Source organism: Marmota flaviventris, chromosome 7, assembly GCF_047511675.1.
Source record: "Marmota flaviventris isolate mMarFla1 chromosome 7, mMarFla1.hap1, whole genome shotgun sequence".
NCBI lineage: Eukaryota > Metazoa > Chordata > Mammalia > Rodentia > Sciuridae > Marmota > Marmota flaviventris.
This window is the reverse complement of record NC_092504.1, coordinates 36,102,507-36,124,645: the sequence shown is the minus strand read 5'-3', so window position 1 is coordinate 36,124,645 and position 22,139 is coordinate 36,102,507.

Genomic DNA, 22,139 nt, shown 5'->3' with positions numbered 1-22,139 from the left:
GGCATTTTAGACTTTAAAATTTTACTCCTAAATAGGATAGGGCTCCATTGGAAGACTTCAATGAGTGTGTGTGTGTGTGTGTGTGTGTGCGCGCGCGCGCGCACATGCGTGTAGTTAGGAGCTAAGTTGGTTTATGATGTGATTTAGAGTTCTCAATTTGTAAAATGTCTTCATGTATTTGAGTAGAAAATTGTTGTAATGTTCCAGGGCTGACATTTAAGACAGGGTGACTTAAATGACAGAAATTTGTTTCCTCACAAGTCCAAGATAATGATGTCTTCAATGTTGATTTCTTCTGAGGCCTCTCTCCTGGCTTGCAGATTGCTACCTTTTCCATGTGCCTTCATATTGTCTTCCCTGGGACATGACGGTGTCCAGATTTTCTCTCTTTCTAAGCTCACCAATTAGATTGGATTGGGGTCCATTCAAATGACTCCATTTTAGTTTAATTACCTTTTTAAAGATTGTATCTCCAAATACAGTCACACTCTGTGGCATTGGTGGATACAATTTTAATGTATGAATTTGGGGGTAACACACGAAGCAAAGGAGAAAAGAGAAAGATGATGTGGAAGGCTACTGCATTAATCAAAGGACAAGAATAGAGGTCATGAAAATCAATCATTATATAAGCTATATAAAGAATCATGAAGTTCTTTAAGGCTATCGCATGAAAACATTTTAGATTTGCTACTGTTCTCCTGATAGTGACTATAATTCACGTATAGTATCACACAGCTAGAAATTCAGAAGTTTGAATTTAAACATATATGTGTCCAGTTCCAAGGATCACATTCTGTCCTCTATAATGTGCTTCTAAAATATTCAATTTTATCCACTTCTTTATTTAGTACTATGAGTATAGAAATGATCTTAATCAGAAAGTCTGTGATTAAAAACTTAAATAGTGGGAGATTATATATGTTTTCTTAAAGAGATCTTGAATACTTGTCTTTGTACCGAATATGTTTCAGTAGCAACTGGACTTCAAATAAAGGTTTTTGGCTTAATAGTCATATATGTTGGCTCTATTATTTATTGGATTCCATAATAAATTCTGTGGGGAGTCAACAGGATTGGCTAACTTTTCTTTGATGGAATTTCCCATGATGTTGAGAAGAAAGGTGATACACACATAAAAATGGGATATTTGAAGTGTACCAAATGAGTAGACTGACAATTAGCACCAGGGGAGTTTGGAAAAGGAAAGTGGAAAATCATTTCAGGGTTAGAACAAGTAAAAATAGATAAAGTTTAACTTCCAAGAATCTGTACATATTCAATCATCAAATATGCCAATGCCTCACAAGTTCAAGTTTACAAAAGTAGACAGTCTTAATTCCAGGTCGACAGAAGTCTTCTCTTTTGAAGTACTGTGAAAATCTTAGCCTAAGAGTTTAAGGTTTTCAAAGATTGCTGTCGTATACTCAGAGAGCATTCTGTGTTTTGCATTCCCAGGAATCATCATCTGTCCATTTGCTTGCTTAACTCCTGCATCAGTTGGTAACTGTCAGGCATCATTACAGGAGGAAAGTCTCCTGATTTGACTTCTTTTCTTCTCCCAGTGCCCAGCAAGTTGAAAATATGTTAAGCAAATATCAGTGGATTAAATATAAAGATATAAAATGTGGCAAGAATCATAATCAGATGAAACATTTGTACAAAAAAAGATGATTTGGTAGTATTTTTTTTTTCTCAGTCATTTCCCTTGGGAAACTATGGGATGATGTGTCCACTCTTTTATGGACTTTTTGTTGTTGTTATTGAATGGCTTAATTACACGTTATGAGTGACCCCCTACATTAAAAGTGATATAAATATCAGTCTTTTAATGACTCTATATTACTTTATTGGATAATCATAATTCATTCAGAAAATGTTTTATTGTTGAACATTTAGACTGATTCCGATTGCTTCCTCTTATAAAAATGCTATAGGAAATATTTTTGTAGGTATCTTTAAGATGTGAAAAGGCTAGGTCAAGAGTTATGAATAAATATAGCAAATATAGTCAGAATCCTCTCCAGAGAATATATAGAAAACATCTTTTTATTCCAGGAAATAAGAATAACTGCTTTATATATTTACTTCTGAGACTTCTGGCACTTTTTTGTTTGTAAGATTTCTTTTGGTTGATTATCTGGTTTTTTGGAGGTTGTTTTTGTTTTTGTTTTTGTTAAGTAGGTTTCAGAACTACTTAGTATTCAGTGTTCATGGATATTTGAAGACTAATTTCTCTCTTTGGGATTATTTCTCTAACATCTATAAACAAATACCAGCGTATCCGTTCTCTGAAGGAAAATATAAAGCATAGAGAAATTAAATGCTGCTCAAATTCTGAAACTATGAAAATATAACAATGGGGAAAGCAAATAGAAAGTTTTTAGCTACTCAATGACTTTAGCAGCTGGTGGATCCCACCATGCCTATTTTTGCATAGAATGAAAAAGACACAGCAGGTTTCTTTGGAACATCAAACTGAGAAAATTGACTACAGCTTTAACAGTCTTAAAAGAATTTTTGGCAGAATGAATAAGTATGCATAATTGAGAAAAATACCCTAATCTGTGGAAAAAAAATAGATATAAAAAGAGGCTAAACAAGAATGTTGCTGCCTATTCTTTTCACAACAATCTTCCACCTGTCCCTGACTCCAATATTTAGCAAATCAAGTCTTAGAGTGAGAAGAGAATAGGAGGTTGGGGAGCTTAGGATGGAGGCAGGGAGAACTGTGTAAATTGCAGAGAACTTGGAGACAGACAATTTGAGTGACAAGCTTTTGTGGATGGCTGATAGAGGCAGGAAGCCCGGTCTTTATCCCAAATCAGCTACTAACTACTCCTAAGATCCTGGACAAAAGCATTTCCTTTTAGGCTGAGTTTTCACATTTTAACTAAAGATAGCAATTATGCCTTGCTGTCTCAGGGGGTCTGCTTCATATTATTGCTAAATATTAGCCTTTATCCTATTGTATAACTAGATCATGAACTTGGAGTTACTTTATCTCATGTCTCAAATTCAACTGGAAAATGAGTTAGATGATCATGTGATGTCACTTCCAGATTTGAAAGTCTATGATTCTCTGAGAACAACAGCATTACCCTGCTACTGTGGCCACCGGTTTGGATATGACTTGAAGTCAACAAATATGAAAATGAAGCATTGAAGCAAAGTGAGGGACAAAAGGAGAGAGGAGAAATAAGTTAAAGTCACCCTTATAAAAAAAGTTTTGTTAAATATGCAGTTATAATCTCATTCTTGAGTCATGTAAAAATTAGGATTTGCTGCATAGTCAGTAAAGCTACTATAAAATAGGCATTAGTCCATTTTAAGAACAGCACTTTTCCTTTCAGCTTCCCTTCTACCAACAGAAAACAGACTCATAGATGCTTTTCATTTGCAAATGTTTTACTGTCATCATGGTTCCTCTCACAGTACAGAAAATCATAACAATTTTATCTGTCCTATGTACAAAACTGCGTATGATTCACTTAAAATTGAGAAATGGTCCCATGTTGCTAGCTTTTAGCCAAGTCATAATTTCAACCACAAATCAGGTTTGAGTTTCAAGGATCCCATAAAATGTGTATGTAGGCATTCTCTTGGAGAGTGTTCATAGTATTGAAAAGATTACCAAAGGCAGATTTATTGCAAGAAATGTTAAAAATTCTGCCAAACTAAATTATCTCTTGTAAATATTTCTGCAGGGTTTTTTTTTTTTTACTAATTATTCAGAGACTCTCTAATCTCTGTTATAGTGTAGACCCAAATAAATATTGTAGAGTCTATAAATAAATTGAATGAATGATTAACATTTACTTAACAGTGAGACTTTCACTGATAAAATAAAACCCTAGGTCTCCATATTTTCCTTTATTTTTCTCCATTACATTTGTTATGGTTTAGATATGAGAGGTCCCCCAAAAGCTTAGGAGTGAGACAATTAAAGAAAGTTTAGAGATGAAATGATTGGGTTATAGGAAGTTTAACCTAATCAGTACATTAACCCGCTGATAGGAATTAACTTGGTGGTAACTGTAGGGGGAGGTAGGCTGTGGTGAAGAAGAACTTTTGAAGAATTTAGAGGAATCTATAATGTTCAATTTACTTTTTATGCCCTAAACTCAAATTATTAGATACTTTATCAAATGTGTCTTGAGTATTACTATGTAATGGACAATTTTCTATATATTTTACATGCACTATAGTTTATTAAAAAAAAACTCATGAAGTATATTTCAAATCCTAGTTTTAGAGATGAGACAACTAACATCAAGTACATTAACTTGCTCAAAGTTACACAGCTCTGGTGAAGTTGAAATGCAAACCTTTATTTGTGGGAAATCAAAGCCCAGATTTTAAACATGAGTCTCTTCTGCCCTCTGTGTTTTTTCTTAATGATTATTGTTTGGAACTCTTGTTTCTGAATCTGAGCACCTTTCATCTAGGTGATGCCTTGGGCAGCTTTCCTGGGTTCTATCTAGCCTTAGCAGTCTGGAATATCTTAATAGTCTGGCCAAGGAACATTCCTGGTGCAGATTGCCCTAGGACATGGCAATAACCTCTACTGGGTTATATTTCTTCTTGTTTTTCCATGTATACCACAGGATGGACTCTCTAGAAATGAATAATTTTATTATATGACTCAGGCTAACAGCAAAATACCATAGACTGTGAGGATTAAACCTCTATAGGAGAAAATGTTTAAATTCTAGTGTGACCTTCCATGAGTCTCACATTCTGCTAATCGCATTCTTGGATAACACTCTCTCCCATTGCACCAGGTTTGGTCTGTGTGACCAACTGCATGTGGCACAACTATGCCACTTCAGTGCCGGTTCTCAAAAACATGGCTTCTCTGCTTCCATCTTCAAAGTTCTCTCTTTCTTTCTCTCACTCTCTCTCACTCTCTTTCTCTTCTTCTTGTCTGTTCTCCTTCTCCCCTCTATTTCTAGCTCTGGTTGAAGTTAGCTGCCCTACAAGGAAGTTATTTAGGAAGCCTACAGAGAGGCCCATGTGGCAAGGAACAGAGAAGAGCAAACAGCCAGTGAGAAATTGAGGCCAGCCAAGAACCCTGTGAGGGAGCTTAGAAGCAGATTCTCCAGCCCCAGTCTACCCTTGAAACAAGTGCAGCCTTAGCTGACAACTTGACTGCAACTTCATGAGATATCCAAAGCCGGCACCAGTTAGTTAGCCGTGCTGCTCCCAGATTTCTGAGGGCCACAGAAACTCCGTGAGATTATAAATTGTTGTTTTAAGCTGCCAAATTGTGGGGTGATTTGTTATGCAAAAACAGGCAACTCATATAAACGCAAGTTCTCCAATTCTTAAGATAGCAGTTTGTTTCACAATTACGAGAGGTCCAAAGCAAATGTCCTTAATGAGGAGGTAGTTGTCTTTTCCAAGTGCTGACTTAGTAATGAGGCCAATTCTGTCCTGTGGATCCGCCATATTTGTGTGACTTCCAGGTTCATTATTCTCATCTATATAAAGCAAATGAAAGAAGAAACACATGTAGAATCACAAAAGCGATATTTCTTCCACATTTTTTACTGGTGTGTTATAGTTGTAGATATTGATGGGGTTTGTTGTTACATATTCTTACATGCACACAATATAACAAAACAAAAGGGTCATTTTTAATTGGCCAGAGATGGAACTGGAACATAATTGTTTTTTAATTCATTAGTTAGAACTGAATCTTAAAGGCTTACCTAACAGAAGGGAAGCTAAAAAATATAGTCTGTGTATCCAGTCAGAAGAAATAAAGGGATTGGTGATCAACTTGAGATCTCTTTCAAAACTATGGCTGTTACATTGGTCTCTCTTTTGAACTCCAGAGCAAATATCAAACCATGTGCATACTGTCCATCTTCACTTAAAGTATGATTTCTCAACCTCAACATCATTGGCATTTAGTGCCAGAAAGTTCTTTCTGGAGGGTGCTATCCTGTATATTGTAGATTTTAGTAGCTTGCCTGGTCCCCATTCACCACATACCACTAAGACTTGGGATCCCAGCCGTGACAAACAAAAACGTCTTCAGATAGTGACTGACCTTCGAGATAAAAATCAACTGTTTTATGGTACTGAAAAAGTGAGGCTTCACATTTTCAATAATAAAATCATCATCTTCTACAAAAAACTCACTTCTTCTTCTGATTTCCTTATTCAGGGAATAGCAGAAATTAACCTAGTATTTCACCACCATACTAATGTTTAAGCTTGACACTGCTATCTTCTTCAACCCACCATAAAAATAACGAAACTCTGCCTGTCCTGCCACCTTAACATATCTCAGATTTTTTTTATTCTCTTCACTATCAATGCTAATATATTAGTCCATACCTCTCATTATTGAAGGTCTTTGGATTTATCTTCGAGTCTTCACTTTTCTCTTCATTTACCCTAATATTCTACTATCAGATGTTTAAAATAAAAACCTGAGGTTGTTTTCCACTTAGTGATCAGAGTCTCCAACAATTTTAACTTGATTTTCTCCCTAACCTCTCAAAAAAGGAAAATATAGAGGTAAAACATATTTAGTGAAACAACGAATTATAAATAACAGCTATAAATAATTGCCAAAGATAGTCAAGTTTGTAAAATTTCAGATGGATAGATAGAACCTGTGTCTTGCTCCAGACAAGCTGTCAGGGAAAGGCTTTTCTAAAGTAGGCGAGGTCCTTCAGTGAGACACAGTCCATATTTACTTCCCTTGGAACTTGGAATTTGTGAGACAAAGTTAACAGCATAATGATAAAATTCAGTTTTGAAATGGAGACATAAATAATCATTGTTGAAACAATGTGTCTTTAAAGATGGGCTACAGAAAGGTATAAAACATGTCTGCAGTTATTCACAGTATCAGGAAACTAAAGTGATAACAAACAAATGAGATTGCATCAAATTTGAAAGCTTCTGAAAAGCAAAAGAAACAATCAGCAGAGTAATGAGACCTATAGAATGGAGGAAAATCTTTGCAAACTACTTACCGGAAAAGGAGTTGATATTTAGAAAAACTAAGAAACTCCAAACTCAATTGCAAAACAAAACCTGATTACGAAATGAAAAATAGACCTAAATAGACATTTCTCAAAAGAAGATATTCAAATGGTCAACAGGTGTGAGAAAAATCATTCATCACTAATCACTGCGGAAATGCAAATTGAAACTACAATAACATTGGCTATTATCAAAAGAACAAGAGATAAAGCTGGTGAGAATGTGGAGAAAAGGGAACCCTTGCACACTGTTTGTGGAAATGTAAACTAGTGCGTTCATTATGAAAACAGTATAGTTGTTCCTTGATAATTTAAAAACAAGACTACCATATGATTGAGTGATCTTACTACTGGCTACAAAGCCAGAGAAAATAAATGTAATATATTAAAGGGACATAATGAATTTAATACAGTGAAGAGACATGTCCACTTCATGCTCATTGCAGTACTAATCACAATAGATGAAATGGGAACAACCTGAGTATCCATCAACTGGTGAATGAATTAAAAAATGAAATAAATAAAATACCATGTACATATATACAACAGAATATTACCCATTTATAAAAAAATGAAATCCTATCATTTGCACCACCATGGATGAAACTGAAGATGATTATATTAAGTAAAATAAGTCAGGCACAGAAAGGGAGGAACCACGTGATCTTACTCATGTAAATGCTAGAGAAGTTTATCTCATGGAAGTTGAGAGTAGCATGGTGGCTACTAGAGCCTGGGAAAGGAGGGATAAGAAAAATGGTTAATCAATAGGTATAAAGTTACAGTTAGATTGGACAAGAGCAAGAAATTTCCGTATGCTATGCACAATAGGGTTGCTATGGAAAACAGTTTTAAAAAGCTCAAAGAAAGAATTATGCAAGCATTCACCATAAAGAAGTAACAAATGTTTTCTGAAATAGTTCTGTTCAATTGATTTCAACTGAAAAAGCACATGCAGTTATCAAAATATTACACTTTACCCCATTAATATGTACAATTCTTAGACTTTACATATCAGTAAAAATTTAAATATATTTGTGTGCATGAATGCATGTGTATGTATAAATTAAATTACCCCAAATTACCCAGCATCATTTCACAGACTGTCCCAGGTATACTGTATACCACCATAGGGACAGTCACTATCTTTTTCCTTTCCTCTAGGTTACAAAAGTCAACCACATGTTCAGTGGCTCTATCTTTGCTCCTGTTGATTCAGGAAAACATGGGAGTGAGGAGCAGAGGAAGGAGAATAGGAGTGGGAAGGGAGGATGAGAGGGAAAAGGGAGAGGGAAAGGGGAGGAGATCATGAACTGGTATCAATTTCCATGCATGTGTGAGTTTGTCAGGACGAACTCAACCACTACATATAACTATAAAGTCCTAATAAAAAAAAAAGAAAAAAGAAAAGAAAAGAAACCTAAGCCACAGAAGAACTGCACCTGCCAATTTTTGGTCATCTGAAGAATGGATTATACAGTGAGAGATATAAAGGGAAAAAATGCCATCAAGGTTACTTCTGAGTCACTGGGACTTTCCACTTACAGGAAGCCAAATCAAGTCAAAAGGCGGGGTAGGAGCATTGATAAGCAGTTTCGAGACCACAGAAGGAAACTCAAGCTGCCTATGGTAACTTCCCACTCTCCAGGCATTCCCTACATTATTTATAGAAGAATAAATTATCTGTTCCCAGAAGAACTACTCAATTTAAACATAAGGAGTAAGTTAGAAATATCTATGTAAAATTACCATATTAAAAAGAAGAGAAAATCAAAGCAGACGAATATCCCACAAGAAAAAGTTTATATATAACTACTAAAAGTTGTAACTAATCTTTCTTGAGCTAAAACATGACATAAAAGAAAACATGACATCTATAAAAATAAGAACTCAAGACATAGATGCAACGGGTCAGCAAAGAAATTGCAAAAGAACAGAAGACTATGAACAGTGAACTAGTTGTTCAGCAAGAAAAAAGGCAGGAGGTGATTCTAAACTAAAAGTATTAAGGATTTCTGGATGTCCTGGATTTACATGTGGCCTTTTCTGCCCTGGTCCATTTCATTTCTTACGTGGTGGCTATTAGCAAAGTTAATGTCAACACAAAGCTGAAACTGCATGGTAGCAAGCCTTGGAGGCCCCACATCATTTCATTGCATTATAAGGTTGTAAACAATGTACTAAAGTTCATCAAATTCTTTTGGTAGAGGCCATAAATGGCAGGTTGGCAAGGTCTTATTGTAGAAGAGCACATGGAATGGAAGATGTTGTTTCATCTATCTTTGGAAAAATATGGTTTTTCCAGAGCAAGATACATAGAAGCCACATAGAAATAAGTTTGCTAAACATGGTAGACATCCATCAGTTATGTTTTACAGCAAAAACAGAGAAGCAAGCTGAAAATAAATCATTTAGGGAGAGAACGGTTAAGAAAGCTTCTCTTAACGAATTACTTCATTGTTGAGGACAAGGAGTGAAAATTCAATAAAAACTGATAAAGTGAGTAAAACAGGTATACAAATTTCATTTAAGGTATAAATGTCACCATTGACAAGACTAGAAATATTATAACCAGATGTTGAAGAAGATAGAGGGGATCTCGGAGTAAATGAATTTACATATACTACCTTATTCTAGAATGTGACATCACCAAGTGTCTAAAACAGTAACATTGAAATCCATTATTGTTTATTTCCCAGGCCATATTTTAGAATATCCTCCCAGAATATAGAAATAAATCATTTATTTATATCTGGAATATAAATGAGAAATTTATTTTTATATACTTACTGTGAATATTGATAATTTTACATATGAAAACTATATAATAATTTTTATACAAATATCAGGGCTGTGTTTTGTATTTTTAAAATTAATAATAGTATATGATCAAAAATTTTAAGGATTACTGACAGTTATAAAGTTACCTCTTAAACAATGTAGACTATAAAGTTTTACATTTATGTAAAGGAAATACACACAAACTCAAATAAAACGAATATTAAACAATCTTTGATCACAATAAAATTGAACCAGTGTGAGAAAAATAAATTATAAACATAAGCAGAAACTTTTTAGTCATATTAAGATGGAAAAGCATTCATATGCTAAAGGAAAATAATCTCAGAATAAAACCTAGGAATATATTGTGTACAATGATTCAAAAAAGTTTGAAATGTGAACCATGACTTTATTACTAGAGCCTTGACTGATGTTAAATAACAGTAGATTAAGGCTACTTTATACTTTAAAAGAATATTACCAGCATAAATAAGTCATCATTCCTTAAGAATATAAAGTTGAAGTAACAAATTTTATATAAATAATTGACTGTAATAAATACCAAATGTACAAAATCATACTATTGAGACTATTTTAATAAATAACCTGAAACAAATTTTCTAAGTATACCAATGTTTACTTTGTATAGAACAGAATACTTGAAAAGTATATAGCTGCATAAGCCAAGAAAAAAAAAAAACAGAATGAAAATGATAGGAGACAGACAGACATGAGAAGAGGAAACATGAGGTTAAGGGAATAGTTCTATAAAATAGTCTCACTGTGCTGACCCCACATGAGTTCTTTTCCAAGAAGCAATTTACCTGCAGCCCTGCCTGGCTTAAGTGGACAGGATATGTCACATTCCTCAGCAAACTACCTGTTATCGGCAAGAGAAATGCAGGCTCTAAATAATTCCAATAAAATGAACACATTACCCTAAAGGGGGAGTCATCCTTTTACAGACCAGGGGAAAAACTTATCTGTACGAACATGTTCCAATTAGAACCAGTGGGCATGAGCCAAAGTAACCCAGAGTTGTCATGGCAATGGGGACTTGAAGTCTGACATCATCCTTTGTCAGTTAAAAGCAGCACCACATGTAAATAAAATAAAAAATTTCATCAACAACTAATAAAAATATTTTTTTAAAAAAAAGTCAAGAGGTGGACCTAGGCAAGACTCTATAAACTTCCCTGGGACCCCAATAAACCTAGTGGTCAGGAAAGCCACACTGTCCCTCTCCTTTCTGGGAGGAACCACTCTCCCTTGAGAGTGTACCCTTTCCCCCTTTCCTGTCTCTTCATGCCTGTTATTCTGAGCAAGAACTCAAGAAATCTTTCTGACTTGATTACAAGAACTGGGACTTGAAGGGAGGCCTTTGTGCTGCCTCTGCTTCCCAGAAGGCATCAGCCTAATACCAAAAGAATTAGTAAAGTTGAAAAGAGGAATTCATAATTTTTAAGGTACAAATAATAAAATAAATACCCAAAAAGCCATTTTTTAATGAGAAAAACTCAGCAAAATAAAATAGAATATATGAGCAATAAGCAAACAAAGTGGAAAGGCATAAATTTTAAAAAGTATACAAAATCATATATGTCAATGTAAGAAATCTTATTCAAAGTGACCAACATTATGAAATAAATTTGAATAATGACATGAAATAATTTTCTAGGCTGATATAAATTACCAAGGTTTGCTTGACAACAAGTAGAAACTCTCAAATCTTTATTCTGGAGAATCTAGAAATTTGAAAATTAAGAATAATAACTGTCATTTAAGTAAACCCCCAGAATTAACATTTAGATATTTTACCCCTGAACTTTTTAAAAAATATTTACTTAATTTTTAGTTGTGGGCACAATATCTTTATTTTATTTATTTATTTATTTTTATGTGGTGCTGAGGATTGTACCCAGGGCCTCATACTAGGCATGAGGGGAGCACTCTACCACTGAGCCACAACCCCAGCCCCTGAATTTTTGATGAAAAGAGAACATCGTATTTCTCTAAATCCAGCTGGATGAAGAGAGGATCCACATCTATCCATCTTGTACAAGGACAATATGATACTGATTCCAGTGTGGCCTGGGTGACATATTAAAAAAATCCATCAGAAAAATTTAATAAAAATTCAAATAAGTAAAATTAGCAATTAAATTTAAAACTATAAAAGAACTCTGATAGATATAAGCAATTTGAAACCAGTGGTGTACAAAATAGGAAAATAGTTAAACATTTGAAATACAGTATAGAATTGATAAGTGTGAAAACTTTGCAGTCATCCCCATAGTTGCAAAAAAAAAAAAAAAGCCTATATGTACAAATAAGGGACTGTTATCACAGATGAGATAGAAGGGTTTTCTAAATATATAATGGTTCCTCCAAGGTATCCAAAAAAGCAAGATACATAAAAGCTCACAGAAAAAGAAAAACAAAACATGCATGGATTACAATTATGTGAAGAGATGCTCAACTTTGCTCAAACTAAAGCTATGGAAAGAAAATATCAGAGCTCAAATCTTCAACAGTATTCAGTGTTAGCGATAGCCTTAACTGGTAAAAGCCCTTCGAACAGCAATTGAGAGAATATTTAAATTAAATAAACAATTACTATTGAAATTTTATTTCTAATAAATTACTTTACAGAGAAACCCACATAGGCTTGTGAAAGTACAGAATAATCTACCCATGGAAGCCTCTGTTGACTAATTGCTCCAAGACTTGGTTCATTATTTCCTGCTATAAATTGTTTCTGTGTCTTTCTTACTAACCTTCTACCAGTGCTAATCTCCCTTTATCAATTTACCATTCTCTCACCATCTTTGCTTAACTAAGTAACTAATGTATAAAGTACTTGAGGGCAGGAATCATTTCTAAATAATCACATATCCAGTAATCTTCTATAATATCTGCAAAAATTCAGTGGCTAAGAAATCCTTTTGGATAAATATCAAATAAGGACAATATGGGTAAGATATTAATAAAATATGTTATAAAGTTACCAGTTAGGAACCAATATATGAACCAATATATGAATTTTTTTTGTACATAGTCCCACTTGTAGGTTCCATTTTGGATGAATAAGTGCAAATTTATAACTTAGCTTCTGTATTTCTTTATTTCTTTTTCTTTCTTCTTTTCACCTCATTTGAAAGTGAGAAAACAGCTTTCAAATGCTAGAAAGTTTGTGTTTATTATTCACAGAAATAATAACAACACTAGAAATAGCACTCTCCTTGCTTCTTGCTCATAGTTAATTTGTTGTGCTTTATTTTTTTAATAAAAGCCTTTTCTCAAAACCTGCCCGTTTCCTTTACATTAGGTAAGATTGCTTTCTTTTCACTAAAACACAAGAAGAAGTGAGGTAAGTGAGAAACTGAGATATATTTTGCAGAGGTCTTCTTCCATGTCAGGTTAAGGAGGAGCAGAAAGTGATCCTTAAAGGACAGAGAAAGCAGATAGCAGGCATCAGCGAGGAGAAAGTAATAAAATGAGGCATTTGGGTGCACTCAATAATGGTAGTGAGCAATAGGGATTTGGAGAATAGACATAAATATGTTAATGTGAAATCCATATAAATAGTAGAAAGGTAATGGGAAAGTCAAAATATCTGAATTAGTGTTAATTATGATTACTAGGATTTTAAGGAGACCTTGTATTGACCAGAAATGGTACTAATAATCATACATATTTGATTTATAAAAAGTTGCTTATTTAGGAACTAAAAGTACACTTTCCCATTCTCAGCCAAAAACCTTTAGAGTAAAACTGCAAAAGACTCAAAATTTGCATAATGCCTTTTTTCACTTTGTTTAGTAGCCTCAGCTAATTTCTTGAGAATTCCACTGATTAAGCAAGACAGTATTTAAAATCCCTTTTTGCATTGTGTTGTTGTTGTTACACACACCGCTATAGTTTGGAGAAGAGAAAACTTGGGACGTTATTAAGTCATTTCAGCTTTCATAATCTTTTTGAATGTAGGTCTGTGTGAATCAGGCTTACTACTTACAACATCTGGCTCTCTTGATTTAATAGCATCTTGTGCCAAGAAAATTTCCCAAACACATTTCTGGTGAAAGTTTTCACTCTTGTGTTAAATTTTTCATGACTCAAAGGATACTGGTTATAGCCAAAGGAATACAGGGTCCCTACAGGTTCCCAGCCTCATAAACAGAACTGTATAAGACTAAGTCTATGTTTGGGGCCTGATCATGAAAGCTTTTAAGTTTTCCTCAGCCTAAAAACTTTTGACAAAAAAAGATTTTTCCTGACTATGGGCCCCTGATAACAGCACTTCTTTACTTGTAAAAATTTTCATTTGGGAGTTATTTCTGTGTCCTTCAAAATGTAAGTGAATCTTCTAGTAGCAATTATTAAAATCCAGGAATATTTCTCTCAGTGACCTGAAACCTATCTCTTTGAAATATAAACACTGTAGGAAGCAGCAACTCTACCTCCTAGTCTCTGTGGCAAAGTGGAGGATTGACTTCAGTGGAAGCCATCTAGCATACACAGATGGCCTAATCACAGCACCAAAAATTGCAGTCTCAGGAGTAACTTACTATGCTGGATACATCCCTTTGATCAATCTCCTCCGTGCTTTTCCATCAGGTACACCCAATGCTGAAAAACATTCCAGTCTTATATTTCATGGAGTTGATTTTATGCTATCTCTCCTTTTCCAGTAGGCTTGAATATCAAGTTTCTTTTACCTGTTTAACTTTTTCCAGTGCAATTTTATTTTTATAAGACAAGATGAGGGTATATGGGGCTGAGGAACACATATCCACTTGAATGTGGCTTTAGGAATGATATATATTTTGCCAAATATTGATTATATATCTACCATTTTTTCTTTTCCCCAAATACAACATTTCTAAGTCATTCATTCACACAACTTCTATGGTTGTATGACTCCATGAATAGCATATTTTAAGAGACAGTCTCATAAAAGAGATACAGAAAAATACAGAGACATGGACAATGAAGATATTGTATATTCAAAGATCCCTGGAAATTAAGGGAAAAAAATTGCAGTGAAAACTGCTTTAGATTTGGCTTGTTAAAAAGGGTCATTATATTTAAAATCAGAATTTTGATAGTTTTGCACAAATTATCAACTAATATACTATACCTTTTAGAAACAGAAATGCTCTTAAATATGAATATGTATAAGATTGACAACAAATTTGAACTGTAATATTATTGCTTTTAAAATGGAACAACTTTGCTATTAAAAAGGTGATGCCCCCATCTATTCCTTTTTTTTTTTTTTTTGCTTTATTTAAAATTTCTTGATGTGAGTTTTAATACATATTTGTTTTATAATATTTTGTTTTAAGAGGTTAAATGAATATGATATTCCCAAATGTCTTTGGATTGCTATGGCACAAAGAAAAGGATAAATATATCTGTTGACCAACCACTTGGTATGTGTACCAAATCTTAGCTACCTTAATGGAAAGGAGGGAGTTCAATAGTTGAAGAAAATCACTTTTCACATGTTGAAATATTTGTGTTTCATAAACTCATGTAACAACAAATAGCATTTTTCACCTCTAAATACAAGAACAAAAACATTCAGTTTATAAAAGCTACAGATAAAAAAAGAAACCAGAAATGTGTCCTACGCATGAATGAAAAGGCAATAAATGAATCAATTGCGGGTTTTTTTTAATTTTTCTTTTCGAAGAATTAATTTCTTTCTTTTATGTTTCAAAAATATTTTCATTAAAGAGCTGTCACCAAATTAAACTATACTTAGGAAACATAACATGATCTAAAACACACAAAATCTTTAAGGATTTAAAAATCTTCCAAAAACTTTATAAATTACAGGCTTTGGGGTTTGTTCTTCTAGACTCACTTTAATATGAGGCAAACTCTGGTGAGGACACAGCAAAAACTATTTTCAATTTGGGTGTGTGTCTCCTTATAAAGGATTTTCTCTATGTTCAGACAGGGTCAATGTGGCCATTTGAAGATAAACATATTCATAGGTGAGTGGGCACATCTCTCCAAATAGCTTCGACATCTGTTCAAATAACACATTTTCCATTTTCATTACTCAAGTCACACTTTCTAATTGTTTGTTACAGATGCTGCAAGTTTTTTAGTAACACCCTTCTTCTAACTTCTTTTGAAAGTATCACTTTATAATGCATTGCTACTCTGAATCCTTAACGTTTGCTTTGGCTTAAAAGGAGGAGTCAATATGACTCTTATTTATGATTCTATTTTGACGGAAAAAAGTTTTAATATCCACTGAATAGAATTAAATATGTTATACCACATCATCTTAAAGGAACTTATTTACAGTATTTTACCTGAATCCAGTAATTTTATTGTTTATTTCTATATCTACCATCATTTTTTCCTTATTTACCAAACCAGAAATTTATCCAAAATATATTTCAACCCACATAGCTTTTACATCATAATAATACTATATCTCAGAAATTCAACTATATAAACATTGGATAAATGTGAAATTTTCACCATTTTGTATTTTTAAGTGAAAAAATAATAACATTAATCAAACTGTCCAAAGCATACTTATTATGTTAACTTAAAACCGTTATTGCTCTAAACTGGGACTTGGAGCTAGTCTGATCTCAATCCCTGAAGATAATAAAAGATCACTCAAAGTTGATGCAGTGTCCATGCTGACAGATACAAGATGATCTGGACAGACATTAGTCACTGAAACAGCAAAATTCCAGGAAAAAAGAGTGGCAGGGTAAAATAAGCAGCAGTGAGAACCACTTCTTGAACAGGGGATGCAGATGAGATTGAGACAGATGTTTGGTTTATAGAAAGATGAGTAGTTGAAGGAAGAAGATATAGTATTCAGCTCCAAAACAAAAGGGCTATCAAAGCAAGCATTGTCAGTTTTTTAGAAAACTGGGTTGTGGTCCTCCGCAGGATGTCCTATCAACTCTGAATAGAAATGAAGCATGTCAGAACTTTATCATTTTGGTTTGGCAAAAGTGGTATACAAAAAAACAAACAAACAAACAAACAAACATGTGGCTACATTTAATACTCCACAGAGACTAAGACTTACTATATTACTACAAAGCTCAACAATACCACAATGAAATCCGGACCTCAGATTCGGGCTTTTGAACAGTGATGTACTGAAGCTGGCTTGAACAGTGAGGAGAGTTGATAGTTGCTCCCATCTCTTTTCATCTCCATAGTCAGTAACTTTGGGACGGCAGCTCAAAATTGGTCATGGTGGTATTACTATGAGGATAGGAAAAATTCAGGTCTTGCTTTCTTTTATCTTTTTTCCAAAGAGCTTGTCTACTCCAGCTATGTATATATGTTTACCTCCCCTAGTTAGAACCTACTAATGAAAATTTTCATCCCTGACCCAAGTTGACAAAGGCTGGAATCAGAGCTGTGATTTTCTGTCTTTCCAAACTACTGTTTTGTAACAACAAAGTCAACCTGGAAATCCTTAAAATAATCACATTTTTTTTCACATGTGTAACAAAAACAACGCAATGTTACAAAACAATCAAAAAATATCTTAAATCTTGTTGACCCTGTATAATAACAATAACATATATCCACTGCAGATTTTGTTCAGACACATGAGAAAGATAATTACATCTATTGCATCTTAAGGATCAACTATCAGTTACTAATTTACTTTTTCTTAAAGGTACTAATTTTAAGAGAGCACAGAGTTAATAGCTTGAATCCAGTCTTGCCCATGTTTTCAGTGAAACTTGTCCTATTAGGTTTTCTGGGGTTATAAAGAAAGAATTCTATACTGAAATATTTTGAGAAATAAATGTATATGGTTTGGCTAAGATTTGATGCAGTTATAGAAAACCCCCAAATCTTAGGAGTTATTCAGACAAAGGTACAGTTCTGCATGTCTTCATGGTTCAGAACTCAGCCTTAGGGAGCAGCCCCTATCTGCGACATGCTAGGCTGGTGACAGAAAAAAAAAGGTAAAAGTGAAAATATGCTACATCTTAAATTTTTGCTCAGAAGTAGGACAAATTCATTTTTCTAGCCAAAACCAAGCTACTGGTGTAAGAATCAATCATAATCCTCTTAAAGGATGCATTCATAATTAGAACAATAATACATTCTAATTCATTCACCACACTCTAGCCTCCTCTTTGATATTCACATGTTCTGTTAAATGCTTTGAAGAATTATGAAGCAAAGAAAGGCCTTTAAAATCAACTTTATTTCCACTAGATGTATGTTGACATTTATCAGAAATTGCAACTATTTCTAATACATCATTAGGATCTTAGAAAAACACTATGTCATTGTCTGCGTTGCAAGTTAGAATCCCCATACATACATGCATGATCTTTGTTTTCCATTTCATCTTGAAGAACTGAATTTTTCTCTTCCTCAGGAAAAAAACATAGAACATCTTCTTTTTAAGGAAACTTGAAGTCAGCTTGTCCATGTCTCACTTGCCTGTGATATTTAATCACCACCTGTCAAAGTCCATTTTCTGTTGCCTATAACAGAATGCTGGAAACTGGGTGATTTATAGAGAATAGAGACCTATTTAGTTTAGGGTTTCTTCAGGCTGAGAAGATTGTTTTGCCACATCTGGCTAGGGTCTTGTGTCATTACACAGAAGGGCAATTGGTTGTGTAGAAGATACAAAAACACAAAGGATGTCCTCACTTTACAACAACCTACTTTCAAAGCTACTAATTCAGTCCTTTGAGAATGAACAGTCTTGCAAGAAAGGCATTATCCCAGTTAACAATCTAATCACTGTTAAAGGTCATACTTCTCAGGACTCAACTCTGCCATAATGGCAATCAAAATCCATAGCTTCCTGCTTCAGCACCACATCTAGGCACACTTCAAGAAACAGTTGTATTTTCATTACAGAGAAATATGATGCCTGCCATGTTTGGATTTTAATTTGAAATGTACATTTGAATTTTATAATAAGCTAGTTCTTTTTCAGATATGTAACTGATGGGCTCTTTTAAATAATCTTTCAACATTAATTTCTTCTCCTATAAAGTGGGAGTGATGTTGGATTGTCTCTAAGGTATTTAAACTTTCTGGTCTCCCTTGAGTTTATTTTAATCAATTATTTGGTGTGTATGAAGATTATGGCCACACATATTGATAGTAATTATATTAAATTTGTGACAATGTTTTATTATTATATATCCAAATAGCCAACAAATGTCAATCAGTTAAACATGCTGGATGTTTTCCATAAAAGAAAAATACTTTCTTACTATCCACTAGACTCAATGAATGTATTTTTTTTATTGCATGAATTTTGAACTTAAATAAAAAATATGAGTAATTCCTTCACCAAGTATCTAAAAGACCTTTCAATTGTCTAAGTTCATTTGCTATAAAATCACAAGTGATGTCTTCCTGACCCAAGGGAGTTTCTTTTCTAAGTTGCTGTGAATTCCTTCCAATATAGCACAGATCCTCAGTCTTATTTATTTATATTTTGTCTCTAGTAATATACAGCTCTATTCCTTTTCAACTTCCATCCCACAGAAATGCACATCTTTATATTTTCCATTCTCTACTATACTATTTTGGATTCTAAATATTTTTCTTCATTCGTCAATTGATTTTAGGATACCAAAACTTTTCACTTTTCTTTTTGTTCTTTTTATGGCATTTTTGTAGTCCTCTTGACAATTGCTTTCAGTCTTTGTTAATATGAAACTAACACCTGATACCTTTAAATACTAAATGTTAAAGATAAGAACCATCTGCTAAGAAAATGACAATTACAAAGACATCTTTGCTAACACTTTTAGGGTGACTCCCAACAAAGAACACAACTACCACTCTGCTGTGGTTTGGATGGTCGTCCCCCAATGGTCCAAATATAAAGACTTCATCCCTGGAATGGTGATATTGGGAGGTATTGCAGACCTTTAAGAAGTAAGACCTACTGCCAGGTTGTTAGGTTATTGGGGATGTGTATCTTAAGGCAATGTGATAGTCAAACCTGTATGTTCTCTTTCTCCTTGCCTCCTGCCTGAGAGGTAAATACTGTCTCTAACACGCTCATCTGCCAGGATGTGCTACCCTCACCAAATACTCAAGCCAATAATAGGGCTGCCAAGTGTTGGACTTGAACTTCCAGAACCTGAGCCAAAATTGAACTCTCTTTACTTCACAAGCTGCCTGTGTCTAGTGTTTCATTAAAGTGATATGAAGCTAAGAACTTTCCTTCTCTATGTTTTGCCCCACATAGGTGACATTTTGAAATGTGTGGGTTCATATTTAGTTGTCCCCATGACTACAGCAGGGAGTGTTTACTTGTACTTAGTGGAGGACAGGAATGCTGAACTTCTGAAAATGATAAACACAGTCCTACAAAATTAGGAACCCTTCTGCTTGACATGAGAAATGGTGCCATCTATTTCTACCAGTGGCTGAAACTGTTAGAAAATTTAAACAAATAAATTGAGAGGAAATTGAATATCTTTACTAGTTCTATGTGGCTATATCTTCCTCATATAATTTTACTATTTACTTGAAATATAGTGTGTTTTCCCAATATCAAAAGCATTTGGGCTTTATTACAGCAAATCTGTAAAATCTAACTTAAAATTCTAAGAATTTTTCCACTTAGGAAAAACAAATAAATAATATTTCTTGAATCCTAGGGCTTTAAACCATTATTGCAAGTAATTTATAGTTGACTTGAAAACCTATGTAATCTAACCACAATTATGTCTCAGTGATGTTATCAACAGCTGTCAACCAAAACTCTAAATGCTGACAGATCTGTGGTTGCTCATTTTTAATTTAGCATTTCATTATTTAAAGGGACTCAAGATACTCATGGATGATAAAGGTGCCAGAGATAAGACATCTTATCTGACCAAATGGATGCACATGTCAATGAGTGTTTCAACCTGGAGTAGATGACTAGAGACTGCCTTAATGACCAAAGAGGTGGTTTCCATGACAATCGTGCCAATGATCTGTGCAGAAGGGTCCACATTTCAAAGATAATGTTAATTCTTCTTAGGACCAGTACATCAGTGATATTATCCACATTTTGGTCTCTTCAGCTAATTGCTTTATAGCTTTCATTAATCATAGATCTGTCAGTAATCATAATTGCTTTGCATTAGGATCACAACTTAATTAGAATTTGGGAAGGATTAAAATGCAGCAAGAAGTTCTCTAACCTCTGATTGAGGTATCCCAAATGAGGGCACTAGGATCCACACTGGAGGTGAGTAGAGAGAAAGCTAATGTAACCTTAGGGTCCTGTGTCTGAACCCTGGCCAACTAAGGAGAGTCACTCACAAACTATTCATGTTTTTCTCCAGGCTGCATGTTATTAGCATTGATAACATGACATCTTTGTGAAAAGCCAAGGCTAGCATTTTCATTTTGTGAAGAGTATAAACCTACAAGAGGCTGTTCTCTATTCAGTTCAGGAGCAGACTGTTACAGGTAGGAGCGAATTAACTTTAGGATCACTTATTTGGTATAGTATTTGGTATGTATTTCCTCTATACCAGTGTAGAAGGGGGCATTGGGAAAGAGCAAGAAATTAGCCTCCAAGCTTTACCAATTTATAGTCCACCCTAATATAATCCAATATGATGATTATGTCTTCAATGTGTAGTTGAATTCCACAGTATACCATAAACAGATATGGCTTGACTTGGTTTAATAACCCATCTAAATTAGTTATTTCAGTAATTTGTAAAGATCAAGATGTCAAGTTTCTCTAAGCTCTTGTGTATCTTTTCACAAAATTAAAGATATGATTTGTTGAGCTCCTGACTCAAGGGGTTGAAAAAAATTACATAAATTGCTGTAATGTACAGTCAGAAAATGGTATATTTAAGCATTTATTTATACATTTATCAGCTACCTGTGATGAAAGTGCCCTATACAGATATGAATCCTCATATAACCTACAATCTTAAAAAAAAAGTATTGAGAACTCTTCACTTTTGTAATTACAACAACCTTATAAAAATAAAACCACATTATTTTTCTTTCTCATTGGGGTTGATAGAACTAATATGAAAAATTCTCCAAAAGATAAGTACTCAGGATCTAGAGTCTACAATAGTATGAGGATAAAACACATAAGTGAATAAAGAATTAGGATTCTGCAGGTTTGAAAGATAATGTTTAGTGATCAATGTCAGGAAATCCTTGTGCATCCCATAAGGATAAACCTAGGCTTGCTTCTCAGACCAAACAGCTCTTTAAAATTTCTTTCTCTGACTTATCTCAGGCACTAGAGACACAAAGTTCTTCCTTCTGACAGAGCTAATACTCTATACAATGGGAGTTCTTCTCTTTCACTTTTCTTTTTCTGTTCCTCTACAGAAG